Here is a 15452-nt window from a genome sequence, read left to right on the forward strand (position 1 = left end):
CCAACTGTGTGTTTATTAATTCATCCGTGTTGATATGTGTAGATTTAGTTCATTCCTTTTTATTGCTGTACTGCATTCCATTGTATTAATATACCACAGTGCATTAATTTCCTCTCCAAGTTATGGACATCTGATTTTTGACAATTAAAAGCAAGGCTTCAGTAAATATCGCTGCACCAGTGGCCCTGTTAGCAAGTTCCAGCTCTTCCTGCTATTTTATTTCTATTTACAAGAGATAATAATACCACAAACAGTTAAAAAAATTAAAATTAGCCAGAGGTTATTAAAAATATCTTTATGCCAGTAAATTTGAAAGCCGAGATGAAATAAATATCTAGAAAAATATGATAGCTAAGCTGGCTCAATATGAAATATTCCTGAATAATCTTATAGCCACTAAGAAATAAAATCAGTGCTTAAAAATCTTCCCACACAGAAAAAAATCCCAGTATGATTTTATCAGAAAGTGCTACCAGCCTGGGAAGGAACCCGTAATTCTAATACTTCACAAACTTTCCAACATATATACATATACAAAAGGAAGAAACACTCGCCTTTCATTTCATGATGCTAACATAAGCTTAATGCTAAACTCTGACAAATCCCACATAATTTGCCTTATGTGGGAAAAGCAAATTACAGGCCAATATTCTCATGAGCAAAGTTGCAACACTTCTGAACAAGCATTAATAAGCCATATCCAGCCATGCATAAGAAAGATAACACCTCACGATCGAGCTGAGTTCGTCTCCCCAGGTTTACAGAGCCATATCTGTGTGATAAGCGCTTTTCATTCCACACAGGTATATGCCAAGGCGTTCTGGTCTGATCTGTTTGTCATTTGTCTCTGTCTGTGATAATACATCAGTACTATGTATAACACATCTTGGAATTTTATAGCACATGTTCCCCTACTGTATTCGTTTCTGGTGGCTGCTGCAACGAATTTCCACAAACTTGGGGAGATAAACAGAAATTTATACTCTCACAGTGTGGAGGCCAGAAGCCTGAGATCAAGGTGTCGGCAGAGCTGTGCTCCCTCCAGAAACTCTAGGGGAGGTTCCTTCCTGCCTCTTCCCACCTTTTGGTGGCTCCAGGCGTCCCATGGTTTGTGGCCACATCACTCCCAACCCTGCCTCCGTACTCACACAGCCTTCTCTCTACGTGTCTCTCTACACTTTCTCTTGAAAGGGAAACTGGTCATTGGATTTAGGGCCCATCCTAATCCAGGATGATCCCATCTTGAGATCCTTCACCTAGTTATATCTGCAAAGACCTTATTTCCAAATAAGGTCACACTCACAGGGATATGTCTTTGGACATACATTTCTGAGGGACATGATTCAACCCACTACACCAACTTGTTCACTTTTTCACCACTTGGTCTTCTTTTTCAAATTTGTCTTAGTTTTGGGGCTTTTAGTATTTTAGATAAAATTTTCAATAAATTCTCTAGTTCCAAGAAAAATCCTGTGTTAGTTTTCTATTGCTGCTGTAATAAATGTCTACACACTTAGTGGCTTAAAACAAGACAAACTTAAATCTCATACAGTTCTTTAGGTCAGAGGTCGGGTTTAGGCCTCAAGGGGCTAAAATCAAGGTGTCGGCAGGGCTGCGCTCCCTCCAAAGACTCCAGGTGAGAATCTGTTTCTTTGTTCATTTGGGTTGTTGGCAGAATTCAGTTCCTTGAGGTGGTGGGACTGAGATTTCCATTTCTTTGCTGGCTGTCAGCTGAGGATCCCTCCTAGCTCCTAGAGGATGCTGCTTTCCTTGGCTGGTAACCCCTTCCCATATTAAGAGGCAGCAATGGTGCGTGGAGTCTCTCAAGTCTTTGCATCTCACCTGCCTCCTCATCGGTTGTCACATTGCTCTGACCCTTTCATTTAAATCTCTCATTGTAGATCATCATAGTACCCAGCTAAACTCCAAAGCTAAAGTTGATGTGAAAAGAGAAAAGTCTCCCAGAATTGCAGGAAATTAAGCCTGAGTTTGTACCTGTCAGGTGGGAGCAGCCCTGGCTTGTCAGCACCATCCTGTGAAAGACCCTCAGCAAAGTCATTAGGTCCCAAAGAGAAATCCTAAATGCAAAGCCATTTCTGCACCTGTGTCCTGCCTTAGTGCTGATGCGGACGTCAGCTAAGCCACCTTTCATTGCTGAAGCCACCTTTGAAGTGTGGAAATAGAAGCAGCAAAGCTGTTTCCTGCTGTAGAAAGTGTTGTTTTTCACAACTGAGAGAGAACAGACTCTCGAAGGACTTGGCCTCAGAAACCACAGAAGCCGCCTCTGCTCTTGTCCCTACCATCCTCACTCCTCCTTTCTGTCCCTCTGTCTCCCTCACCCTCAGCGTTTTGTGGCCAGCATCATTAGACATCTGTATCTGCTGATGGATATCCAAGCAGTGGGAAGGGAGTGGAGAGAACTGGATCTTTCCCTGCAGTATGAAGATGTCCCTGGAGGAGAGGACAGAGGATCACAGCTGGAGGGAGGAGGAGTTAATGCTACCCTTGGGCTCTGGGTGGGAGGGTCCTGCTCTGCAGCCACCCCTCCCCTCACAGAGATCCATTCCTGTGAGATGGTAATCTGAGCTTGCAGAGGCCATCCCTTGTGTTCATTCATTCATTCATTCATTTGTTTCACACACACCATGGATCCCTGCTCTGTGGCAGGCACCATCTAGTTCTTGGGATGAATTTATAAGACGTCTCTGTGGTCAGGGTGTACTTGCTATGCTGGAAGCAGGGTGATGGCCTCCTTCTCACAGCAGCTTTGCTAGAGCAAGATTACCACATGACCCCCACTCTGTAGATACAAAGCTGGAGGCTCAGAGCACAGGGACGTGTCTGAGGCCATGCAGTGGTCAGCGGCAGGACCCCGAGCGGAACACAGGTCATGTACTGCCACTTCCCCACGTGGCCCTCCAGCTCTCAAGGGCCTGTACTCTAAAGCTGAACTCCTACCCCGTCTCTGGCAGGCAGGCCCCATGAAGTATTTTAAAGCCCAGAGGCTGTCAGCACCTTCTCATTCAATAAACACACTGTCTGCCACGTGCCACGTTCTAGGGAAGCAATGTGATGGAGTGGAAAGAGCTAGAGTTGGACTCTCATCCAGGCTTTATCACATGATAGCAACTGGGTTCTTCTCTCTAAGATGACACACGTCCTACTGGGACAGGCAGGGGAATTTTGTGCCACTGACTTATTGAGGAGGGCTCTCTGGAGGAAGTAGTACAGGGTGGCATAAGAGAGGGAGTTATGCCAGGTTAGGGTCTCTGCCAGGGCCAAGCCTCAGCCCAATCCACAGGGTATGGTAGAATGAATGACACAACACAGATACCCCATCAGTCATTGGCCAAGGTCTGATGAGGGGTGAAGTGTAATGGGCAGTGCAGGCTGAGAGCAGCCAGCACTCTCAATAGTGGGAGGCTGGGGGTGAGGGGGTGAGGGCCGCTGGCGGGTGAAGGGAATCTGGGTAGGGCCCCAAGTTAAAGGATCTCAGCTCCAAGTTCTAAGGACCTCCTTGTTTGTACTTTTCTAGCCAGAGAAGTGGCCACCGTTCAATGGTGTATAACAAATCTAGTGATGTGTAACAAATTATCCCAAAATTTAGTAGTTAAAACAACAGTAAACATTGATCATCCCCCCAGTTTTTATGGGTCAAAAATTCAGAAGCAGCTTGGCAGCATGGTTCTGGCTCTGTGTCTCTCGTGAGGTGCAGATGTTGGTCAGGGCTGCAGTCTCACTTGAAGGCCTGGCTGGGCCTGGGGATCCACTTCCAAGGTGATTCACTCCCTCATGGCCAGCTGTTGGCTGGGGGCTTCAGCTCCTCCCCACTCAGGGCTCTCTTCAGTGTTGCTTGGGAGTCCTTATGACATGGCATTTGGCTCCTCCAGAATGAATAATCCAGGAGAGAAAGGCAGAAGGTTTTCCTGTGACCTAACGTTAGAAGACACATCACCTCACTTCCACCACTTTCCTTTGGTTAAAAGTGAATCACTAAGCCCAGCCCACACTCAAGGGTAGGGGAGCTAGGCTCCACCTTTTGGAGAGGAGAGAGTCAAAGAACTGTGGATATATATTAAGCCACAACAAGTGGCATTTCTGAGTCAGTTTCCTCCCCAGAGGCCCTGACTCTGCCGAAGCCCCAGCACTGTAATTCTATTGGGTAAGAACTTGGCGAAGGGTTTTTTGAAAATCCATCAACCGTTTTGCCTCTTGCAACTTTTCCAACTTGGTAATAAGGTTGGATGTGTTTCAGCTATTGAGCAGTTCCTAAAACCATTTCTTTTGGGGTTTCAAATATGTAGGTTGACCTAAATCAGTGACATAACGGGAAGATTTAATTGTGAAGATTTAAACAGTGAATAATTGTTTCACCTGAGCAAAATGACTCAGGGGTCAGCAGGGACGGGGCGGAGGGCAGTGCACAAGGTCACTTTGGTTCACCCCGTGTGTTCATTCACTGTCTTTGAGTCACAAGGCTCTACGGTCTTTTAACTCATTTCATGAGAGTTGGCCTGAGATGCCTTAACTATAAATGTTGAAGGGAGCTTTGATTCTAAAGGGTCTTGTCAAAACCATGTGTTAGATGTAATTTTAGGAGTAAAACTAGTTCATTGGGAGCTGCCTGCAGGGCCTCAACACCTCTGGCTTGGGGTTGGCACAGGCTGAGGACTCTGCTCTTGACACTGTTGTGTGGGGTGCGTGTGACAGGATCAGCCCCAGTCGCCTATTGAACTTCCCAGGCCCGGCACTGGGCGGCTCAGTGTGTATCTGGTAAACATATGTGCCCCCTGGGATGGGAGCCTCTCCTGTTGGTAAAAGGACAGTCTGTGAATGAATCTAAGGAGATGAAGGGAAGTATTCATTGAGCACTTACGGTATACCAGGTGCTTTAAGAGGCATTGCCCATCAACTCCTCCACAATGATAGGGACAGGATCCAGGAGGCATGTGGTCTCCACTTAAGGGGGAGGGGCTTCTTGGGGGGTATGGACAGGTGGGACAGTGAATGAAGGGGCGGTATGGGGTGCTCACTGCAGCAGGCACTGGGCCTTCCAGGTGCCAATTCGTATGAGTCTCTCATCTGCCCAGGCCACAAAACAAGGGGCAGAGCCAGGGCGGGAACCCCGAGGGCCCTCACCCAGCCTTGGGATTGGCTTATTACTTTTCTTCTGACCCAGAGTCACGAAACTGGGGGTGTCAGTTCTGTCTTCACAAAGGTGCATGTCTGCAGGGTCAGGCAGGGGGAGCAGGTCTCCATCCCTCCCTTGGTGTGAAGAATGCACCTACATCCCCAGGGTGCTGCCAATCTCACTGGATCCACATGGCTTCTTCTCAAGTGCTCAAGGTTAGGGGATGCCCATTTTACAGACAGGGAAACTGAGGCTTTCCTAAGGCCACTGAGCTCATTGATAAAGGGCTGGGGCTCAGGCTCAGGGGCCTTTTGACAGTCGACAGTGAGTGTTGTGGCAGCTCTGTGCACAGAGCTGGGATCCCCTATGAGAGAGGCAGGCAGGGCCCACAGTCATGGCCGCACAGTCCCCTATCAACACTGACAGCACAGGTCTCAGGACACCTCCCTGTGGGTCCAGAACCTGGACTCAGAATGCTTTTTAACACCGCACTCCATCCAGGGGCTCTTTGTGATGACTTCCCTTTCTCCCCTTTCCTTTTGTCCCTCTCTGTCTTGCCCCACCGTCTCTGCCCTCTCCTCTCTCCTCCTCTGCCATCTGGGTCAACCTCAGGAGATGGGCAAAGCCTCACGCTGCTCAGCCCCTTTCCTGCTTCCCATCACGGTCAGGATGAATTTTATCCTTCCCTATGTTCAAGTTGGGAACTTTCGGTTGGTCCCCAGCTCTCACTCCAGGCCACTCCCACCACCTCTGCACTGGCCCCCTTGACTCATGCTACCTTTTCCTATGTTCTGCTGCTTATACCCTCATCCTTCAAGGCTCCCTGCAGTGCATCCCCACCCAACAGCCAGAAGCCTTTCAACCTGTAAGTCATCTGTCCTCCCTATAAGGGCTTTCCACAGCTCTTAGAACAGAACCCAGACTCTTCTAGGCTGACAAGGACTCCAGGACGGCCTCAGCCTCCTGCTCAGGTCACAAGCATCTCTGTTCCTGCCTCGGGGCCTTTGTGCCTGCTGTTCCCTCAGCCTTTCCCATTCTCTGCAGGTCAGAGCCTCCCTCCCTCCCACATCGCCATCACCTTCCCTTATTTTGCTTTCTTCATTGAACTTTCAGTCTCCAGAAATTCTGATATGAGTATTGCTACTCCAGCTTTCTTTTGATTTCCATTTGCATGGAATAGCTTTTTCCATCCCCTCACTTTCAGTCTGTATGTGTCCCTAGGTCTGAAGTGGGTCTCTTGCAGACAGCATATATACGGGTCTTTTTTTTGTATCCATTCAGCCAGTCTATGTCTTTTGGTGGGAGCATTTAATCCATTTACTTTTAAGGTAATTATCGATATGTATGTTCCTATTACCATTTTCTCAATTGCTTTGGGTTTGTTATTGTAGGTCTTTTCCTTCTCTTGTGTTTCTTGCCTAGAGAAGTTCCTTTAGCATTTGTTGTAAAGCTGGTTTTGTGGTGCTGAATTCTCTTAGCTTTTGCTTGTCTGTAAGGGTTTTAATTTCTCCATCAAATCTGAATGAGATCCTTACTGGGTAGAGCAATCTTGGTTGTAGGTTTTTCTCCTTCATCACTTTAAACATGTCCTGCCACTGCCTTCTGGCTTTCAGAGTTTCTGCTGAAAGATCAGCTGTTAACCTTATGGGGATTCCCTTGTGTGTTATTTGTTGTTTTTCCCTTGCTGCTTTTAATATTTTTTCTTTGCATTTAATTTTTGATAGTTTGATTAATATGTGTCTTGGCGTGTTCTTCCCTTGGATTTATCCTGTATGGGACTCTCTGTGCTTTCTGGACTTGATTAACTATTTCCTTTCCCATATTAGGGAAATTTTCAACCATAATCTCTTCAAATATTTTCTCAGTCCCTTTCTTTTTCTCTTCTTCTTCTGGGACCCCTATAATTCGAATATTGGTGCATTTAATGTTGTCCTGGAGGTCTCTGAGACTGTCCTCAGTTCTTTTCATTCTTTTTTCTTTATTCTTCTCTGCAGTAGTTATTTCCACTATTTTATCTTCCAGGTCACTTATCCGTTCTTCTGCCTCAGTTATTCTGCTATTGATCCCTTCTAGAGAATTTTTAATTTCATTTATTGTGTTGTTCATCACTGTTTGTTTGCTCTTTAGTTCTTCTAGGTCCTTGTTAAACGTTTCTTGTATTTTCTCTATTCTATTTCCAAGATTTTGAATCATCTTTACTATCATTATTCTGAATTCTTTTTCAGGTAGACTGCCTATTTCCTCTTCATTTGTTAGGTCTGGTGGGTTTTTGCCTTGCTCCTTCATCTGCTGTGTGTTTTTCTGTCTTCTCATTTTGCTTAACTTACTGTGTTTGGGGTCTCCTTTTCGCAGGCTGCTGGTTCATAATTCCCATTGTTTTGGGTGTCTGCCCCCAGTGGCTAAGGTTGGTTCAGTGGGTTGTGTAGGCTTCCTGGTGGAGGGGAATAGTGCCTGTGTCCAGAACCGTCTGGTTCATTTGTTTATTCTGTCTCCCTCGCAAGAACATGAGCCCCATGCTTGAGGACAGGAACCTCATCTGTCTGGTTCCTCATTCTTCTGTGGCCCCATTTCCTGGCACAGGCTGGCTGAGATGGGGGATGAGTGTGGGAGTAATGATTTCTGAAAGCCTCCCTGACCTCTTTTTCCAGCCCCCTTGCAGGGTGCTGTGATGACCTCTGACCTTGAAGCTGCACATTGTCATGATGGCCTCTGCTGACCCTGGAACATCATTCTAGAAGCAGAGGCTCTTGCTGTGTGGAGGTTTTGGTGGTGTGTACAGCCTGGAGCTCTGAGCTCACTGGTGCAGTGGCTAGTTTTACATATATCTGCCTGCATGCTTGCAGGGCACATCACTACTAGGGTATGGGCTCTGGAAAGCAAAACACCAAGTGACAAGAAACCCCACCCTGCCAAGGGCAGGGGCGCTGATAAGTGTATGGCCTGCTCTCGGCCCAGCCCGCACACTTCAGTCCTCCCTGCATTGCACATCCCATGCACCATCCTCCTGGGGCCACCTCTTTTCTCCCCACACTCTCCCTCCTCTCCTGAGAGCTCATCAAAGTCACACCCCTCACCTTGGCCTGGCATTGGTGATGGTGATGATGATGGTGGTGGTGGTGGTGGTGATGGTGGAGGTAAGGGTTGATGGTTGATGGTAATGGTGGTGATGACAAGGGTAGGAGTCCCTCTCAGGACAGGCGTGTGCTCAGCATGCTCCTTTAGTCCCATAATGCCCTGTGCTGGCTGCTGATGTGATCTGTCCACAGGGGTGCAGAGATGAGAGAAAGTGGGACAGGGGAGGGCAGCCCAGGCAGGGGATGGGGCTCTGGGGGGAGAATGGGGGAGGGTCTGGCAGGAGTTTCCCCCCAAGGCCCTTCTCACCCTCTCCTCCCCTCCTTCAACCTCCTGCTCCCTCCCCGCACAGCAAGAGGGCTGAGGAGGAGGGCTGAGTCCCTGTGAAGTTGAGTGAGGCAGAGGCCCAGAGAAACTGAGAAGGGAGAGGGGTCAGAGTAGGTCTGCAAAACCCCCGCCCCCACCTAAGAACCCTAGAACCTGGCTGGGAGGTGGTGGAGGGGGTTGGATTTGGACCCCAGTGGGCCACCCACCTTGGACTCAGTGACCTGGCGCAATCTGTGACTTGTCTGAGAGCCATTCAGCCTCTGGAGGTTGTGAGGGTCCCCAGGTGGGGACATGTGGGAGGTCACATTATCAATGACCCTGCCACCACTGAGGAGAGCATCACTGGTGGATCACCTCTGGCTCTGGGAAGGCCTCTAAGGTCAGGGAACCCTCACACATCCACACTGGCTGTCCAGCTGGACACAATCAGAATCACTGGGTCTTCTAGGCTGGCAGGGAGCAGCAGTGGCCATACCTGATCATTGAACACTCAGCCTGCTGCTCTGGCCCTGGGATGCCACAGAGCTTACATTTTGGAAGAGGTGGGAAACAAGTAGACAAGATAAGGCTGGCTTTGGAGAGCTTGTGTGGAAATGAAACAAGGCCCTGGATGGGAGGAGTGGCTAGGGGAGACGAGCGGTCAGAAGGATCTCCCTGCTCAGTGGCAGGGAAGAGCTGGTTGGTTTTGGTAAGATTAAGGGCAGTGGAAGTAGACAGTGACAAGGACAATTGGGTGTGATGGGGGCTCTGTGGAAGATCCAGCTCAGCTGCCCACATGGCGGAGTATAGGTTGTAAAGGAAGCAAATAAACAAGATTAGATCAGATGGTGATGAGTCCTGGGAATAAAAGAGGTGATGGGGTGGGAAGTTCTGGATGGGTAGAAACCAGAGTGGCCCCAGAAGGCCTCTGTGAGGGGTTGCCCGTAAGCTGATACATGTGACATGCCTCCTTGCAGGGCATTTACACTCTGAGGTAGGAACACATGTGCCTCATCAGGGGGATTACAAGAGGAACAATATCCCTGCAGCACAATGGGTTGAGGGGAGTCCCAGGAGAAAAGGTAGGGGAGGTGTCTACAGCCAGCTCACTGGGGTTCTTCTGGGCCACAGTGAAAAGGGAGGAGCCATGGCAGGGTTTTGAGGAAGGGAGGGACCTGTTCTGTTTTTTAGAAACATCCCATTTAAGAAACTTAAGAAACAAAGCAAGCAGAAGGAAGGAAATAATAAAGGTTAGAGCAGAAATATAAGAAATAGAAAATAAAATAGAGAAAATCATTGAAACAAGAAATTGGTTCTTTTAAATGACCAGCAAAATAGATGAACGCTTAGACTAAGAAAAAACAGAAAGAAAAATCATATTACTAAAATCAGAAATGAAAGAGGGGATATTACTGCCAATCTTAGAGAAGTAAAAAAGATTATAAAGGCATACTATGAACAATTGTACACCAACACATTGGATAACCTGGAAGAGATGGACCAATTCCTAGAAAGACACCAAACTGACTCAAGGAGAAATAGGAAATCTGAATAGACCCCTGACAAATAGAGAGATTGAATCAGTAATCAAACCCATCCACGTAGAAAAGCCCTGGACCTAATGGTTTCACTGGTGACTTCTACCAAAAATTTAAAGAATTAACACTAATTCCTCACAAACCCTTCAAAAATTAGAACATGAGGGAACAATTCCCATTTCATTCTGTGAGGCCAGAATTACTCTGATACCAAAACCAGAAAAAACTATCACAAGAAAACAGAACTACAGACCAACATCTCTTATGAATATACAGTCATCCTTCAGTATCCTTGGAGTATTAGTTCTAGGACACACTCCCTCCAGCCCCCCCACCCCCATGGATACCAAAATCTGAGGATGCTTCAGTCCTGTATATAAAATGGTATAGTATTTGTATATAACTTACACACATCCTTCTGTACACTTTAAATCATCTCTAGATTACTTATAATACCTTATACAGTGTAAAGGCTATGTAAATAGTTGCTGGTGCAGCAAATTCAAGTTTTGCTTTTCAGAATTTTCTGGAATTTTTTTCAAATATTTCCCATCCTCGTTTGTTTGAATCCACTGATTCAAACCCTAAGATATGGTGGGCCAACTATAGATTCAAAAAATCCTCAGTAAAAAACCTCATAAACAGAATCCAGCAGCACATTTAAAGGATTCTACACCATGACCAAGTTAGACCTATCATAGGAATGCAGGTTGGTTTAATATACAAAAATCAATCAATGTACAGTCAATCCTCATTATTCATGGATGCCATATTTGCATATCCACTTGCTTGTTAAAATTTATGTGTAACTCCAAAATCAACACTTGCTGTGCTTTTGTGGTCATTCACAGAAATGTGCCGAGCAGCTGACATCTGAGTGGCCAACACAAATGTTCCCAGCTGAGGTCAAACAAGGGGACACTTTTCCTTCTTATTTCAGCTCTCATACTGTAAACTCCTTTTCGATGTCTATTTAATGCCACATTTTAAGCATTTTTGTGCTTTTTGTTGGTGATTTTACTGTTTAAAGTGGCCCCCAGAGTAGTGCTGAAGGGCTGACTGGTGTTTCTAAGTGCAAAAACACTACGATGTGTCTTGGGGAGAAAATATGTGTGTTATACGAACTTCATTCAGGCATGAGCTATGTTCTGGTGACTGAGAATTCATGAACGAATCAACAGTATAAATTAAATCAGGTGTCTTTAAACAAAAATACATATAAAAAAGACTATGTATGGATTGGTTGATGGAAAAGTGTCATATGAGACTAGTGGGATCCTAACCCTATATTTCTCTTAGGAACAGCAGATCCATATTTGCTGATTCGGTGTTTGAGTTGACTTTGTAGAACATAACCAACTGTAAGTAAGCAGAATTTTATGTCTTAGTTTATTCAGGCTGGTATGCAAAATACCATAGACTGGGTGGCTTCTAAAGAACAGATATTTGGAAATTTCTTATAGTTCTGGAGGCTGGGAAGTCCAAGATGAAGGCACAAGCAGATGTGGTGTCTGGTGAGGGCCTATTTCCTGCTTCAGAGACAGCTATCTTTCACTGTAACCTAACCTGGAGGAAGGGATGAGGAAGCTCTCTAGAGTATCTTGTATAAAAGCACTAATCCCATGAGGACACAGCCCTCATGACCTAATCACCTTCCAAAGGCCTCACCTCCAAGTACCATCATACTGGTTTCAACATATGAATTTCAGTCTACGGCATTTCAGTCTGAGGCATTTAGATGGGAAAGGAAGAAGTGAAACCATCTCTATTTGCAGATGATGTGGTTTTGTATGTAGAAAATTCTGAGAAGCCTACAGAAAATCTTTTAGAACCAATAAACACTATGTTTTTTGGGTTTTGTTTTTTTTTTACTGGAGTATAATTGCTTTACAATATTGTATTAGTTTCTACTGTACAATGAAGTGAATCAGCTATATGTATACCTATATCCCCTCCATCTTCACCCCCCCCCACCCCCCCATCCCACCCATCTAGGTTGTCACAGAGCACTGAGTTGAGCTCCCTGTGCTATACAGCAAGTTCCCACTAGCTATCTATTTTACACATCATAGTATGTTTATGTCAAACCTAATCTCCCAATTCGTCCCACCCTCTCCTTCCACCCCTGTGTCCACATGTCCGTTCTCTACATCTACATCTCTATTCCTGCCTTGCAAATATGTTCGTCTGTACCATTTTTCTAGATTCCACATATATGCATTAATATACAATATTTGTTTTTCTCTTTCTGGCTTACTTTACTCTGTATGACAGACTCTAGGTCCATTCACATCTCTACAAATGACCCAGTTTTGTTCCTTTTTATGACTGAGTAATATTCCATTGTATATATGTACCACATCTTCTTTATCTATTTATCTGTTGTTGGACATTTAGGTTGTTTCCAGAATTAGAACTAAAGATTTTACAATTTGTATGGAAACTCAAAAGACCATGAATAGCCAAAACAATCTTGAGAAAGAAAAACGGAGCTGGAGGAATCAGACTCCATGACTTCAAACTATACTACAAAGCTACAGTAATCAACACAGTATAGTACTGGCACAGAGATAGAAATATAGATCAATGGAACAGGATAGAAAGCCCAGAGATAAACCCACACATATGGTCACCTAATTTATGACAAAGGAGGCAAGAACATACAATGGGGAAAGGATAGCCTCTTCAATAAGTGGTGCTGTGAAAATTGGACAGCTACATGTAAAAGAATGAAATAAGAACACTCCCTAACACCATACATAAAAATAAACTCAAAATGGATTAAAAACCTAAATATAAGACCGGACACTATAAAACTCTTAGAGGAAAACATAGGAAAAACACTCTTTGACATAAACCACAGCAAGATCTTTTTTGACCCACCTCCTAGAGTAATGAAAATAAAAATAAACAAATGGGACCTAATGAAACTTAAAAGCTTTTACGCAGCAGAGGAAACCATAAACAAGATGAAAAGACAACCCTCAGAATGGGAGAAAATATTTGCAAATGAAACAACGGATAAAGGATTAATCTCCAAAATATACAAACAACTCATGCAGCTCAATATCAAAACAACAAACAACCCAATTAAAAAATGGGTAGAAAACCTAAACAGACATTTCACCAAAGAAGACATACAGATGGCCAAGAGGCACATGAAAAGATGCTCAACGTCACTAATTATTAGAGAAATGCAAATCAAAACACCGTGGTTTTTTTAAATAAATTTATTTATTTTATTTATTTATTTTTGGCTTCATTGGGTCTTCGTTGCTGCATGCAGGCTTTCTCTAGTTTCGGTGAGTGGGGGCTACTTTTCGTTGCGGTGCGTGGGCTTCTCATTGTGGCGGCTGCTCTTGTTGCGGAGCACGGGCTCTAGGCACACGGGCTTCAATAGTTGTGGCACGTGGGCTCTAGAACGCAGGCTCAGCAGTTGTGGCGCATGGGCTTAGTTGCTCCACGGCATGTGGGATCTTCCTGGACCAGGGCTCGAACCCGTGTCCCCTGCATTGGCAGGCGGATTCTTAACCACTGCGCAACCAGGGAAGCCCTCACCATGGGTTTTTATACGTCCTTTTCAAAAAACAAGCTTGGTAAGATCCAGTCTTCAGAATGTCCAATGCCCTTACTCTTCTAGACTATCCAGATATTTCTACAACTTAGAATTTATAGGTGTTCTAAAGGGAAGTTGACTGGGGGTCCCTGGGCCTTTAAGCTTGGGGTTAACCTTAGGACTTGCGGTGCTAAGGCCTTGGTTCTGTGATCCTACAGGGGATTGTGAGAGCATAGTCCCATTTGGGGGCGAACATTCCCAACCAGGTGGAGTTAAATGCTAGGTCTGGGCACTTCATTAAAATCTGTGTTCAGAGAATTTTCACTTTTTGAAAAGGTAACATGACTCACACAGATATGAAGTGAGCACATGCCAAAGATCTGATCTGAGAATCACAAAGACACTCCAGCCCTCTAGCTCAGGCACCGCCCCACCCTCCACTCCCCTGAAATTTCCCAATGGAAATGGTTCAGCAGCATATGTTTAGGCAGTAAGGGGAGCCCAAGTGAATGTACAGATAAGTGCAAAGCCATTTGTCCACGGGGCAAAAATCCATTGCCTTCCACCTGCAAGGTTCATTTTTATTTCTATGGAAAAGGATCGTTTGAATTATTGTTAGTTGTCTCCTACATTCACAGTTTTCTACAGTCTTTCCATAGATTTTCCTCACACTTCATCAAAAAGATGAAATAGCGTAGATTCTGAAGAAAAATTGTTTGGGGGCAGGAGGGATATTCATTATCCCAGCCCTTTTTGGCCATCTTTGTGAGATTTTCAACATAAACGTGGTGTTGAACTGTGGGTTTGCATTTGGATTTTCCCCCTATTCTATGTTAAATCTAAAAACTTTATACAGACTTTGCCATGATTTAGATTATTTATAATGTTGCATCACAATTATGTATACCCTGATCAGCTGGTGCTAAGACATTTTATTCAGATGTGTTTACTATTGAAGAGGTGCTGCAGGGGTAGAGCTTTGCTGCTGTTGATTTTCACTGAGAAATCTCAGGGGTGCAGGGTTGGGGGTGCCTGAGCTGAAGGGCAGGGATGTCCTGCCCTTGGCACACGTTGGCAGGCTAGACCAGTGGCTGGCTGCTGTAGTTACAAATGGCCCTAGTTCATCTGTTTCACCAATCTTTCCTGGCTTGGCTATTGTTAAAAACAAACAAACAACAACAACAAAAACATTTAAAATAATTCAACAGGTATGAAATGAAGAGGAGGTGTGTATGAATTAAATGATTCTAGAGACCTCTTAAGAGTTCTGAGATCATTCATTCCACAAATTTTTTTTTAGACATATTCATGTTTATTTTGCTAAGCATTAATAAACATATCATAGCTTAGTATATACAATGAATGAGTCTGCGGGTGTACCTTGCATCTATCATCGTAGGATTTGGTTTTTGAGACAAGTACAAAGCACTTTAGAATAGATAACATCTATCTGATTCCTCCAAAGGGTTGGGTTAAGGAATTGGATTAATATTGATTTTTTTTTTTTTTAAAGAAGATGTTGGTGGTAGGAGTTTATTAATTAATTAATTAATTTATGCTGTGTTGGGTCTTCGTTTCTGTGCGAGGGCTTTCTCTAGTTGTGGCAAGTGGGGGCCACTCTTCATCGCGGTGCACGGGCCTCTCACTATCGCGGCCTCTCCCGTTGCGGAGCACAGGCTCCAGACGCGCAGGCTCAGTAGCTGTGGCTCACGGGTCTAGTTGCTCCGCGGCATGTGGGATCCTCCCAGACCAGGGCTCGAACCTGTGTCGCCTGAATTAGCAGGCAGATTCTCAACCACTGCGCCACCAGGGAAGCCCCAATATTGACTTTTTTTTTTTTTTTTTTTTT

At 45.0% G+C, this 15452-nt stretch overlaps 1 long non-coding RNA gene across 1 annotated transcript in view; it reads left to right on the plus strand.

Annotated features, from left to right (window-relative positions):
* Positions 1 to 10042, plus strand: part of LOC113615688 (uncharacterized) — a 19406-nt gene extending 9364 nt beyond the window's left edge. The window contains exon 3 of the long non-coding RNA XR_003431081.1: positions 9940 to 10042. This is a non-coding gene — a long non-coding RNA (uncharacterized LOC113615688). The remainder of the gene's footprint in view (positions 1 to 9939) is intronic.
* Positions 10043 to 15452: the final 5410 nt, after the last annotated feature.

Source organism: Aethalodelphis obliquidens, unplaced genomic scaffold (assembly GCF_003676395.1).
Source record: "Aethalodelphis obliquidens isolate GAN/ISIS:26980383/991018 unplaced genomic scaffold, ASM367639v1 scaffold122, whole genome shotgun sequence".
NCBI classification, from domain to species: Eukaryota; Metazoa; Chordata; class Mammalia; order Artiodactyla; family Delphinidae; genus Aethalodelphis; species Aethalodelphis obliquidens.